The sequence below is a fragment of the Falco biarmicus genome, chromosome 3 (genome assembly GCF_023638135.1).
Source record: "Falco biarmicus isolate bFalBia1 chromosome 3, bFalBia1.pri, whole genome shotgun sequence".
In the NCBI taxonomy this organism is placed as follows: Eukaryota; Metazoa; Chordata; class Aves; order Falconiformes; family Falconidae; genus Falco; species Falco biarmicus.
The window spans coordinates 100,691,861-100,704,591 of NC_079290.1; the positions used below are offsets into that span (position 1 = coordinate 100,691,861).

The 12,731-nt window shown below is 43.1% G+C and overlaps 1 long non-coding RNA gene across 4 annotated transcripts in view; it reads left to right on the forward strand.

Moving 5' to 3' along the window:
* Positions 1-12,731, forward strand: part of LOC130146659 (uncharacterized) — a 268,364-nt gene that overhangs the window by 239,497 nt on the left and 16,136 nt on the right. Inside the window, exon 9 of one of the 4 annotated variants that reach the window (XR_008820974.1) lies at positions 6,932-7,129. The exons of 2 other annotated variants lie outside the window; for them this stretch is intronic. This is a non-coding gene — a long non-coding RNA (uncharacterized LOC130146659). Of the gene's footprint in view, positions 1-6,050; positions 6,209-6,931; positions 7,130-12,731 lie in introns of those variants that run through there. One more of the 4 variants, XR_008820975.1, reaches the window with a different exon arrangement.

Below are 12,731 nucleotides of genomic sequence, written 5' to 3' on the forward strand. Positions count from 1 at the left end.
CAGCGTCCCTCTGGCAGCGAGGGGCCCAGAGCTGAGCCCAGGGCTCCTGGGGACCCCGTACCGCTGGCCTCGGCCCCTGGGCCCGGCCTGCCCAGCCCCCGCAGAGCCCCCTGCCCCCAGCACATCAACACTGCCCCAGCTGGGGCCACCTGCGGCTCATGGAGGGTGCACTCGGTTCCCTCATAATTGATTAAACAGAACAGGCCCCAGCAGTGAATGCCCAGTAACCCCCAGTGTGCCCAATGCCGGTGGGATTTGACCCGTCTTCCACCGCACTCTGGGCTCGGCCATCCAGCCAGATTTTTACGCAGCATAGAACACTCCCATCCCAGCCAGGAGCAGCCAGGTTCTCCAGGAGATGCTGTGGGAGACAGTGTCGAAGGCTTTACTAGATTACTTTACTAGCCTTAACTTACAGAGCTGGCTGGATTTTTGCTCTTGGGTACGTTTATCCCATCACTGACCTTTTTTCCTTTCTGCTACTTATGGTTATGTAATTGACATTTATTTAATGTTTAAGTGTATATATTAGGATGTTTAGAAAATAGAAAAAGGAGTAGCTGCTATAAGAGTGCTCCCATCAGAAAAGGTTTAGTTGTCAAATGTTAAAACTAAGTTCCAACTGGGCATAATTAAAGCACGACTTGCACTTAACTTATGTGCATTCGTATTGGAACTGTTTAATTCAGAGGTGGACTGAGTTATTTTTCTATTAGATTTGAAGTTATTAGCTCTTGAAAAAAGAGCATCAAATTAAGATAGTTTATTAAGCTTAACTTTACTGTCTTTAGTGAGGCATCATGAGCCTGCTTTCATGGAAGCTTCCTTCTCCCCAGTGAGGCATCATGAGCCTGCTTTCATGGAAGCTTCCTTCTCCCCTCCTCTCCCCAGAAAAATCAGGGTAAGTTATCTCTCTTTAGAAAGGCCCCCCCAACAGATTGTTTTTAAAATCACATTTACTTCATGTGCTTGTGGAACAACAGACCTTGAATAGTGTTTTTTGTAGGTATGTGATGTGAAAGCAGAACCCATCACATTAAATTCAGTTGAAAACTTACATCCCTACCAATGTAGCATTCGGTATGTCTAAGGAATCTGTGAACATATCAGATTATGGTGGGGTTCATGTGTTATTAATTGATAAGCCTCAGAAACAATATATTGGTCAGTATAATTCCTAAATTCATTATTGCTAAAATACCAGGATTTTGATTTTACTCTTCTTTGAATGTCACATGACTAAACTGACATGTAGGGAACTTGCAAGGTGACTAAAGAACCAAATGGTTCTGGAGACAAATCCTTCTATCTTCTGTGCATTGCACAGGGGTATTCGTGGGAATAAATTCCTTAGAGGGGCTTTAAACTGTATAAGGGAGCCTAATAGGATTTAAAAGCTGTAAAGTTGGTGAGCACAGTTGATAGCCTACCTGGAAGGGTAGGGTCTATATTTTTTCTCAGGCCAAGGTCAATGGTATAAATGGTGCCATAAAACCTGCTTGTGAATAACTGTAAAAGACATTTGCTGAGGCAAGGCACTTTCAACAAACATTTGTGTTTGTAAAGTAATTTTTAGAGCTGAGGCAAAAAAGTGGAAGATAATTTTTGCCAGAGCTAGACCATAGCTCCTGAGTTTGCATTGTTGTTTTTTTTTAAATTGCTTTCTCACAACATCACTTTTTCAAGATATCTTTCTTTCCCTACCCTCCTTGTCTGGGAACTATAGTTGGTGATGAAAAGAGGACATTTGTTCTCCTAGATTGTTTGGGCTAATGTCTCTGGGTGCAAAATGGTACTTCTTTTTCTGAAGTAGATTGTACAAAGCCTTCTACTTGCAGCCACTTACTGCCATAGTCACGAGGCCACTTAACACAGCCTGTGACCAACTGCTTTTGAAAGGAATGGAAATGTCATCAGCCAATTATTGCAATGTATAAACGGCATATCGAGACAAGACCATACCTGCGCTGCATGAGTGTAACGAGGTGGGGGCTTGCATTTTGAAACCTGTCGTTACCGTGCTTAATTACCTGTTGTCTGTCTTCCCCAAGAGGAGCCGTAGGGCTGAGCTGGTCCTCGTGGTATGCCTACAGGCAGCAGCTGGCAGCAGGCATGGCCAACACACTGCTGCCACTGTTTAGAAATTGTTGTACCACTGCCTGGGACTAGGTCAACCGTGTGTTCAGTTATGTACCCGAACTCTGCAGCCATTTAACCCTGCCGCTTAGGTCCTCTCTGTCCTCTTAATGTCAGTGTGCGTTGAACTTCAGCCAGCCAAGAAATGTTGACCTGCGATCTGGGCTCGTGCCAAGGTGTGTTCGGCATGTTGTAGGGTCGGGCTGTTACAAGGGTGCCCTCGGCTGATGGGGAGTGGCTGAAATGGTAAGCTTGCGCGCCTTGGTTAAGTATAGTCAGCATATAGGTAACGTTTATACGTGGTTTAATTTATTCCAGTATTTTTTTCCACTGCGATGTTGTTTTATTCTGCTTTAAGTCCAACATAGAAGAGGTACGGTATATCTGAAGATGTAGGTGCATGTGTCTGCTGTGTAACTAGCATGTCTTTGTGGACACTAGATATATAAAGTGCTAAAGAAAAAAGAAATATTGAAGCTTTGCTTGTATTTGTAATTCTTACTGTTCTGGGTGTGATGTTGGGAGCAAAGCTGAATCTGTACAATTAACAGAATTACTCTGAAATCCTCTATGGAGGAGCTGCATGGACAGGCCACCACAGCAGCGGGCTGACATGCCTTTTGCAGTGCAGGATGATGTTTGTATCCCAACAGCTTCCACAGAGAATCTCCAATATTGCTTTCTTCTCCCTAATACCTGTGAGAGGCTTCCTAAAGAGTGGGAGTCCCTGGGCTGACGTGCTATCACAGTCCTCACAAGGGGTGGTTTGTACAGCTGCCTTTCTCTTACCAGAGATAACTTCTGCCCCGAACTCATGACCACGTACCATCTTTATTGTGCTCCCTTTTGTCATGCAGCATTTCAATATCACGGCAATGTGCATGTAATAAAACTTGGAAGATCACTAAATAGTTTGCATGGCATTAACTACATAGAAGGGGAGCAGCCAGCAGCTAGGAACTATGTCAGCAGCACCACTACCACCATCGCTACCAGTACCAGATGCTCTGAGTCTACCCAGCTGCTGTTGCCTAGATGGATTTAGCAGCATGTAACACAAGTTCTTCCTGTGCCAATCAGGCATTGTATCTTGAACACAGTAATAGAAAAAGAAATAAAATAACAATTTTAAAAGCCCAACCAAGACAACATAGCACTTTGGTTTTTAACAGTGAGGTAGCAAAAGCTTACAGTGGTGCTTTTCCAGTTGGCTGTTGCAGTTACTCAAGAAGAGTTTCAAGAAATTGCAATTTTACCATTTCAGGGAGGAGGAAAACCAAACCAAACAGGAGGAAAACCAAAACAAACAGTCCAAACAAACTGCTCATAGAAGAAGGAAAAAATAGTGTGAAGTATAAAATAGCTTTTTAAAAGGTGAAAAACAAATCCTCAGGCTTATTATTCCCTTGCAAAAATATCTCTAGGTAGAGCTAAGGCCCTTTTTCCCCACATAGGTCTCCTTCCCAGTAGAGGGGACCAGAGCGGCAGGCAGAGTTTTGCAAACTATCCCGTTACTCCGGAGCACTGTTTTGTATGCATCACGGGCAGCTTCAGTTTCAAGCTTCAAGCTATTGTACATGTAAATGGTATTTTAGAAATATATATGATATATAGGAGTTGCTTTACTGGTGATAGTTACAGGAGTTTGTTACTGTGCAAAGATACGGATGTAGAGATACAGTTTTGTTTACTATTGTATGTTCAAAGCTTGAATTACGTGGGATAGTTGGGATATAAAGCAGGGAGGGTTTTTTTCATCTTTGCTGGCTTTTACTGTAGGCCAGCGAAAGTCCTTGGCAGTGTTTGTTAATTGTTTCTGGGGTATGTCAAAACTCCATGATGCACATGTTTTCCAGATGCTAAAATGAAGATGCTTAAGGTTTGGGGTATTTATTGTTATCCAGCAGTGGTGGCCTTGGACAAGTGACATTCAATCAATAAGCTACACTTTCTTTTTTTCAAGGTAGCTATAAGAGTATGATAGAGAAGAACTGCAACTGTGTGAACTGCAGTTCATACGAGAAGTTATTGTCACAGCTCCTAATGCCAAGTGCACTGGACTGGAATAAGCAGAGCTGGAGTGAAATAGAAATTAAAAAAACCAAAAGTTGACTCCCTGCCTTTAATCAGTAAGCAGTAGTGACCCCTGTAAGCCTGAAATAACCCATAAAGAGCTCATGTTGAAACAACTGTATGGAAAACTACATGGAAATAAGGTATTTGCATCTCTCAAAAGGCTATTTATAAGTTGTATGTTTTGCTCTGCTCAGAGGCATATGTGCTGTCTTCAGCTGACTGTTATCGTGCTGCATAATATTTGTCCTGTTTGTTAGGAAAGTTTAATTTAGCAAGTTTTAACCATGGACAAATATCAAATGTATTCTGTGACTAAGCTCTGGGTTTGTCTTAGATACGAGTATTTTAAGTTCTAGACATAAAACTATGTAAAGCTCTCTAATGGCTCTTAAAGGAAACCACAAAGTGTTGCTTGAGCTGGTTATACAAGGAGTCGCTCCAAGGGACTTGGTCCTGCAGCCCTTGAAGTCAGTTGCTGAGCTCCCATAGATTTTTGTGGTGCAGGCACGGCGCGCTCTGCCTTGCGCAGGAGCCAGCTGAAATCAGCCCTCGTGCTCCGTCAGACAGTTCATAGCAAAGCTGTCATCATCGCTGGCAAGCCCGAGGGGTAAAGCGAGGACAGGGCGAGGCTGCCAGAGCAGTTCCCCGGGCTGAACTCTCCCAGGTCACTCCTCCGGGCTCGCTCCAGCGCAGGCAGCAGTGGGAGTGAGCGCCTGGTAGCCACCTGTGGCCCTGGCTGGTGGGCTTAGGACAGTGCCAGCCTTTTGGGCTGGTGTGCTGCCAGCTGTGGCTTGTATTTTCAAAGGCCAGCTTCTCTTGTATGCGTATTTCATCTGAACTTTGAAAATGTCAAGCATGCGTGTGAGCGTTGGGGTGCACGGGCAAGGCAAGCCTGCAGAACTGCTGCTGGCCCAAGAGCACTTGCACATGCAGGCGCAGGGACCTGAAATTGTAATACCATTTTTGCAAGGTCTTGTACCTGCATTTGAAGTGAAAGCTCAGGCACATGCTCTGTGCACACACCCAGGCCCAAAAGAAGCCCTCCTGAAAATTTACCTTTGCTGCAGTCGCACAAGGTGACAAAAACCCAACACATACTTTTTCAGTTGGATATAACCTTTCTTGCCCCATGTATTATTCAAAGGAAGCTTATCTAATAGAGAGTCCTATTATTCAGCTGATTGCTTTAAATGTTGATATATCTTTAAGTAAAAGAAGTAGTTAGTCTCCTCTACTGCATCTGTGGTATTTGGTCATGTATGTAAAAATGAGTGTGTGTGTGTGCATCCGTGTGCAGGTATACGACCTCATGGTCCATATTAAACCTTGAAGCATTCACTAGTGGTTCCATTATAGGTACGCTCACTCAGGATGTGCTTTTTCTTTGACAGTGCCATGCAGCAGTGCCTTGATTAATATTATTACTCTAAGGAATATAATAAAAAAATCCAGCAGAGCAAGAAAATTATTGTTACAATAAAAGCCATTCAAATGAACATGCTTATTAACATGCCTCTCAATTGCACAGAGACTAAAAGACAGAGAGCGCCTTCTCCTCTTCCACATTGCTTTGCGTATTTTGTCATTATGCTGCAGAGCTGTCGCGACTGCTGTCTCCTGGTTATGATTTTCAAATCCCAGTTGATGATTAATACCTTTAGCTCAGACAATTGTAAAAGGCCAGTGCTGTAGCTGCATACATTTTCACACCATTCTGGCATTACTGATGTGCATCGCAATGTGGAGGGGCATGGAGGGTGGAATGGAGCCGAGAGAGAGGAAAAAAAAGGGTGTCAAGCAAGGAATAATTTTTTCCATATGTTTTCCCTATTTGTCAGGTCAGCACTCAGGTTTGACTAGAAAGCACATCACATGAATGCCTTGCGTTTCTGCAGCACTTTTTACTTACAAGCATCCTAAAGCCTCCTGTGAGCAGATCAAGACCCTCAGATTCATGGATAAAGGCCATTCGGTGTCCTCAGGGAAAAGGGAAGAGTGGACAAGGTGCAGAATTTCATCCAGGTTTTGCTGGAACACTGTACCTTTACCCAGAAAAGAGTGTCCCTGGGCTGACTGTGTAGGGTCACACACGCTTAGAGGGAAGGCAGCAGGTACGCTTTGTGGCAGTGGCAAAGTTAAATCTGCAAAGCTGCTCAAGGTACATGAATGTAATGACGAATAGAAAACGAATGAGAAATTAACAAAGATTTTATGGGGTCTCTGATATTGCTCATTCTGTTTTCTAAGACTGCTCTGGCTATCTTTTCTTTCTCCCATCTTCACCTGCTCTCCATGTATTCACCTCTCCTTTCAGTATTTTCTGTTCTGCCGTACCATCCAACCATCCCTTCCCAAGTTCCCTTTTCTCTCAGGCCCAGTGCCTCTCACCTGGCTATTCAGGCCCTTCCCTCAAAAGTAAGCAAAAAACCTTCGCAAAGTTTTAGTGCAGAGATGATTGTCCAAATGCACATGAAAATTAGTTTGGAGACCATGTACACGCACCAGTGTGCAGCATGGTGTATATTGGTGGGTGTGTGATACCTGGTGCTGATAGTATTTAATATGTAAATGTATCTGCGGAAAATACAACGTCAGCCTCTTTTGGACTGGGATGCTGAGTGAGCTGGATATTTGTGAATAATACTATTATGAGTTGTACCCTTCCCCTTTGTAACTGAGGATGTTTGCTCAGATTTAAGTATTGTTTTTGTTTTGGCAGAGGCCGAAGGCTGGGAGCAGGAAGCGGCTGCACCCTGATGGCTGTCATTTCCCCCGCGTGCAACTCCTGTTTACTGCCAGCTGCCTTTTTACAGACACATTGCCCAGGCTTTGATATGACTGGACCCGTCGCTGACTCAGGGCTAGTGAACTTTCCGTGGCTATCTGCTCGTTTGTGCTGTTCTTCACATACAATAAGGTCAGACTGAGGGGGAAAAAAATATTAAAAAAAATAATCATAGGATCTTTCACAATCCTTTACTTGGATTAGAGTACGTGTGTTCCCACTGAGTCAGTAAACGACAAGGGCTGGGAATGTCTCAAGTGGATGGTGGGGAGCCGGGCAGAGCTCTGGTGCAGAAGCAGCTTCTCCAGCAGGATGCGGAGGAGATCCTGGCAGATGGGTGGCTGGCTGCCCGGTTTGCAGTGTGTCCTATCAGGCCTCAGTCTGAACTCCTCCCCCTGTAAAAGCTTTCATTACATTTTGTCACTTGATACATGGTTTGTTTTAATGCACTGGAACCCCGTGTACATTTAGCGGCCTCTTTCTGCTTGTTTTATGGGGCTCCACTGTGCTTGGAAATGAATTAAAGCGTCTGAAAGGCTTGGCAGTTTCATTAGAGGAGGACAGTCCAATCCAAATTAGTGTAACTCACTTAAAATTGAAGTAAAATGTTTTAAGGAGAGTGATCTGATAAATATTGGCTTAAACTAATTGGATTTTCAATAGACAAATTACTGCATTTTTCTCATTACTTAGTGCTCTGTAAGGCTTTCACGTTGTATGGGAGAGTACTGTCCCTGCATGGAGCTGAGCAGGATGAGTGAAATCGCTTACTGGAGATGCTTTCTGAGGCTGTGGCTGCCGAGGAGGCCAGGTGGCTCAGGGATGCTGTGCAGCTCAGGGATGCTGTGCGGCTCAGCCCTCTGGGCCACTTGCCTTGCTATCGAAGGCGTGTTGCCATTTTCCAGCGCACAGGTTTGCTAATCCTCATGCTCATTGCATGGGTGAGATGATCGGCAAGCTGCCACTGACCTTTCCGAAAGAAGGCACTCACCAGGATAAGCACCACGTAAAGCCTCTCATGTTATATATAGGGAAGCCTTTTTTTATTTTTATTTTTATTTTTTTAAATAAGCAAAAGCAATGCTTATTTCCAGTGAAGGGGGACAGGAAACAGTGTGTATCCTTTCAAAGGCAACTTCTGTATTCCAACAAGCTATTAATTACAGCTAAATAAGATCTAAATAAATATGTGGTTGTTACATGTTGGTGTTTGTTTTTTTTTTAAGTATTACTATTCCTCATAGAATCGGGAAATAAGCAGGGATTCTTAAAACCTTATTGCTGTTGGGAACAGCATAATTTGTTTCCTTCCAAACCATGTTTTCTGAAAAGAACTGGCATGCATTTATCTTCTTCCCAGTGCTTGTTCAAGGATTCGCTTTTCATGAATGTCAGAGTGGATGCCCTATGGAGAAAGGAGCTGCTCCTCAAAAGTATTTTCAGTACAAGAGCACGTGGCCTGAGAAGTGGTGTAGTGAAACAGCTTTGTGCTCATTAGTACTGAAATGTTTGTATCAGCAGCAACAGGAAAGGTGTATTTTAGTGTCTGCAGTATGAAATTGTATGTGGGCGCAATTAGATAACATAGTCGCAATGCTGAGTATGCAAATAATCCCATGATATCCTTCCATCTAACTTTCTTGTGCCAGGAAAAGTAGAGATGGCAAATGGAGTGGTGCTGTGAAGAGTTACTGAGCCGTTTTATTTTTCTAATGCAAAATGCCCTATAGCAAATTGTCTGTGGGATGTTTCTTCTCTCAGTTTAGGACAGTCGACAGTTGACTGCATGGCTGAGGCATGCAGGTGTGTACTCTTTCAGGGTGTAGCTGGTGTGTCTCATACAGAAGCCTGACCATCTCAAGTCCGGTATCACACCTGAAAACCATTTCCATCAGTGCATTGTGTTTCCATGTGATTATGCTGGTGTGCTTATTTTTTTGTTACCTTTGGAATAGGTAATTTAAAATTGATCTCTGTAGGGATGTTCCCTGTGCCTGTCTACCTATCAGTCTTTCTATCTGAATGCAGAAGTATTTGATTAGTATATTTAAAGTAATAAAGATGTCAACAGTAGTGTCACATTGATTGATGCTAATTATAAGTCTTTAAGGGCTCCTCTGGTTTGGCCACTCTCCTTGCAGATTGCGATTTTATGGTTAAAATAATGCCCTGCTGTCCGCAGGCTCAGTCATAAATTGTGGTCTATCTTTCTTTAATGACTCTGCATGCAGTGGTATAATCCCAATAACGTACATTATCTTCGGTAAGAGGAAGGCAGTGACTTTCATAGAGGTGATGGATGGATTTATAAGGACTAGCTAACAGACTGGCTGGGATCACACCAGAGGCGAGGCTGATCTGCTTGCGCATTGCCCTGAGCAGAAACATTAAACAGGCAGTCTTGATTTTCATTCAGTCCCTCTCTTTCCACTCCGTACCCTTAGTAAAAGTTAAAGGAAATGCTGAGGTGCGAAGCAAAGTCTCCTATCAGAAGGCTAACTACTTACTAAGATGTAAGCATCTTCCGTAGGCATCTTGCAATGCGGAGTCTTGCTCTGTGGGCATTCTTGTGAAAGCACGTGACAAATGGTCGATGAACGTGTGTTCACCTTACAAAAGTGCATTGCTACCGTGAGGAAAATGCTACAGCTCTGACAGGTCTTACCATTTCTGGGAGAGCTTAATCATTTTACATAGATGTGAAAGTGAAATTTCAGGGGACCACGCAGGGATGCCCGCATATGTATGGATGTGTACCAAGTTACACATGTCCGTTTTTAAGTAGAATCACCACAGTGATTCTGACACACCCACACCCACCCCCACCCACCCCCCCATTATGGCTTCTGTGGTCATAACTGGCACCATGGAGCTCCAGCTCAGGATGGAGATTCTGTAACTCCGTGTGCATATGGGCAGGTGCACACAGATGCTTTCAGAGCAGCCTGTGCCCTACAGGGCCTGGTGAGCAGGACTAAAAAGCAGGATGTTTCCTTTAGCGCTAAAAAGTTAGGAAAAGAAGTTAATTTGGAAAAGATGCAGTTACGAAAGGTCATTTCTTGGCACCTTAATCGTGGTCTTTACTGCTGGGTCGCTCACTGTAGTTTTACTCTGGTGTGCGATGGACAGCCATGAAGTCCAAGGAAATTACTACTGGGACATGGGCGTTGTTTTGTTTGGTTTTATTATTTTTGATGGAGTAAGGTGGGACTCCTAAAGTTAATTCTGAGCAGAACTGGAGCACAAACAATTGTAAAATATATCACAAAAGCTTTTGAAGCATTTGGATCCCTTTGCAGACTGCCGGTTCCCATACTGCTTTCTGTGAATGGACATCTTATTCAGCTACTGCTAGACCAGTTACTTTCTAAATAAACCCAATTAGGGTTTGCTTATTAAGCTAGAAAGCTGTGTCACTTTTTCACAGAAAAACAATATGGATAAGTTAAATGTAGCAAGAATGCCAACAAATGAAAAAAATGCCCCCAAACCAACACATGAAAAAAATTCCCCCAAACCCAAGGCAAGGCGGGATTTGCATAAAGGGCTTTTAGTGACTTGCTACTGAATTTTACTAATACTAATTTTTCTGACTCTGACAAAGCAGCCAGTATTCCTATGCTTCCAGAAGTCACATCAGCTGGACAGCATCTGGCTGGCTGATGAGCTCGGTGGGCAGCTGTACTTACAGATTCGGAATTAAATCTGGTTCTGTCATCAGAGGGCCCCGTTGATGGGGTGTCTGGAGCACATCGCCCATGTGAATGTTTCAGGTTGATTTTGTTTTGGGGTGCTGGCATGTTTGAGTTTCTTTGGGTTGTTTTTTTTTGTGTGTGTGGCAGGTGTGGGGTTTTCTGGGTTAGTGTTTTTTGGGGTTGGTGGGATTTTTTGGTTTTGTTTGTTGGAGTTTGGGGTTTTTTTTGTGTTGGTTTTTAATTTCATCTTTAATTGAGCAGATTGTTTTCTTCTGCTGTGTGTGCTGGCTGTGCATCCACGTGGTGCTTTCCCCCAGGCCCTCGAAGGGCAGAGTTCCCTTTGTCCCAGCCCCTGCTCTTCACCCTGCTCCTGTCCCACACCCAGCTCAGTCACAGCACTTGGTGATTCTCTGAGAGTCGAGACAAACGCGCCGTGTGCTGGGGAGTTACCAGACGCATATGCTTCATACAAGTACATTCTTTGCTCTCCAAGTGGAGAAGCCCTGCAAGTAGCACATGTGCTTGTGCACAGAGATCAGCCTACGCACCGAAACTCACGCTGACCGGAGAAGGTGGCAGCAGGGTGGTTTATTCTCTCTCAATTTGATTATTGCTCTTTTTTGTTTATGATAAACTAGCATTAGCTCATGTGATGGAGATGGAATGAAAAAAGAAAAGACAAACAAAAAAACCCACAAAAAAACCCAGCCCGAAGGCTTCTCTTTAAAAATGCAGGTTAATCCTTGTGGCTTTCAGAAGCATTTCTGTAGCATAATACTAATTAAGATAAGGTTATCATTTTAAGTTATACCAGGAATGCAATTAGAGCTCTTACTAAGAACTGTAGCAATCAATTTTATACAAATTATTCAGACCTGGTAAGGTAGAATGCAGTTTTAATAGGACAACAGAACACACTGTGGTTTTATTAAATATAATATAGATTTAAATTACAGCCAAATGCTGTGCTGCCACTCATTCAGCAGGAATCCATGCATCCCTTTTCAAAATCTTTTCTTAGGTAGGATTAATTCAAGCATTTGGGGTTTTTTTTCCTCTCCTGTTCAATGTACAGTTTCAATTGATTTTTGTTCTTGAAAAAGAGCCATTTAAATGGATGTACTGTAAAACCAGAAATGAATGTAGAGAAGTATTTGGCATGCTTACCAAATAATATAAATTTCACATGTACAAATGGGTACGAGTTGATGTCAGATGCCAATTCAGGATCTGTGTAGCTTGTAGATGGATGTGTTTTCTGCAGATACTGTAGACGGGATCAAATTCAGCCCCTGTTTAGGTAAGTGAAGAAAGCCGAGTGGGCTCTACTCCCACCAGGCTCTCTGTCCACCGAACAGGCTGAGAGTTTCCGTATCTTTGAACTCTGGCCAAACCTCAAAACAGGGGGGAAATAAAAAAGATTGTGTGTTAGTGGAAGAACTATACTTATCCACTTACACATTTGTTTCTTTATTCATTAAGATATGCCCGTTTCTGAGACACAGTGTGTGCCATAGACAGGCAAACTGCAGGAGTATGCTGTCGTGGAAGGGTTTCACAGTCTTATGCATATACAATGTGGTATTTTTATGTCTGCCTAGTGTCCTGGCTCTTTTTCCCAAGCAGAGAATGCTTGTCCTTTAGGTTTTCCTGGAGTAGTTGTCTTTAACATAATCACTTTGTGTTATCTTGCTCTGGTCGCCTCTTTCTTTTGGAGCTGTGCAAACTTGTATTCCTTGAGTTATACCCGGGTTTTGCAGATGCACCTTCCTATGTTCTTAAAAGTGGATGGCTTTAAACTGCAGTTAATCTTGAGTGCGTGCGAGGGCTTAATCAATAATTTAAAAGATGAAACATTAAACCAATGACTATTCCTCAACTGTGGTTAAAAACACAGCAAATTCAGAAGAAAAGCTTTATCTAAAAGGAAACAAAACATGTGAAATGTGGGTGAAAACATGCCCCACCAACTTTTAATTCTCCGATGTAACAACTTGGTGATCAATGAACAAAATTGCCTGTAAATACAGATTAGAAGA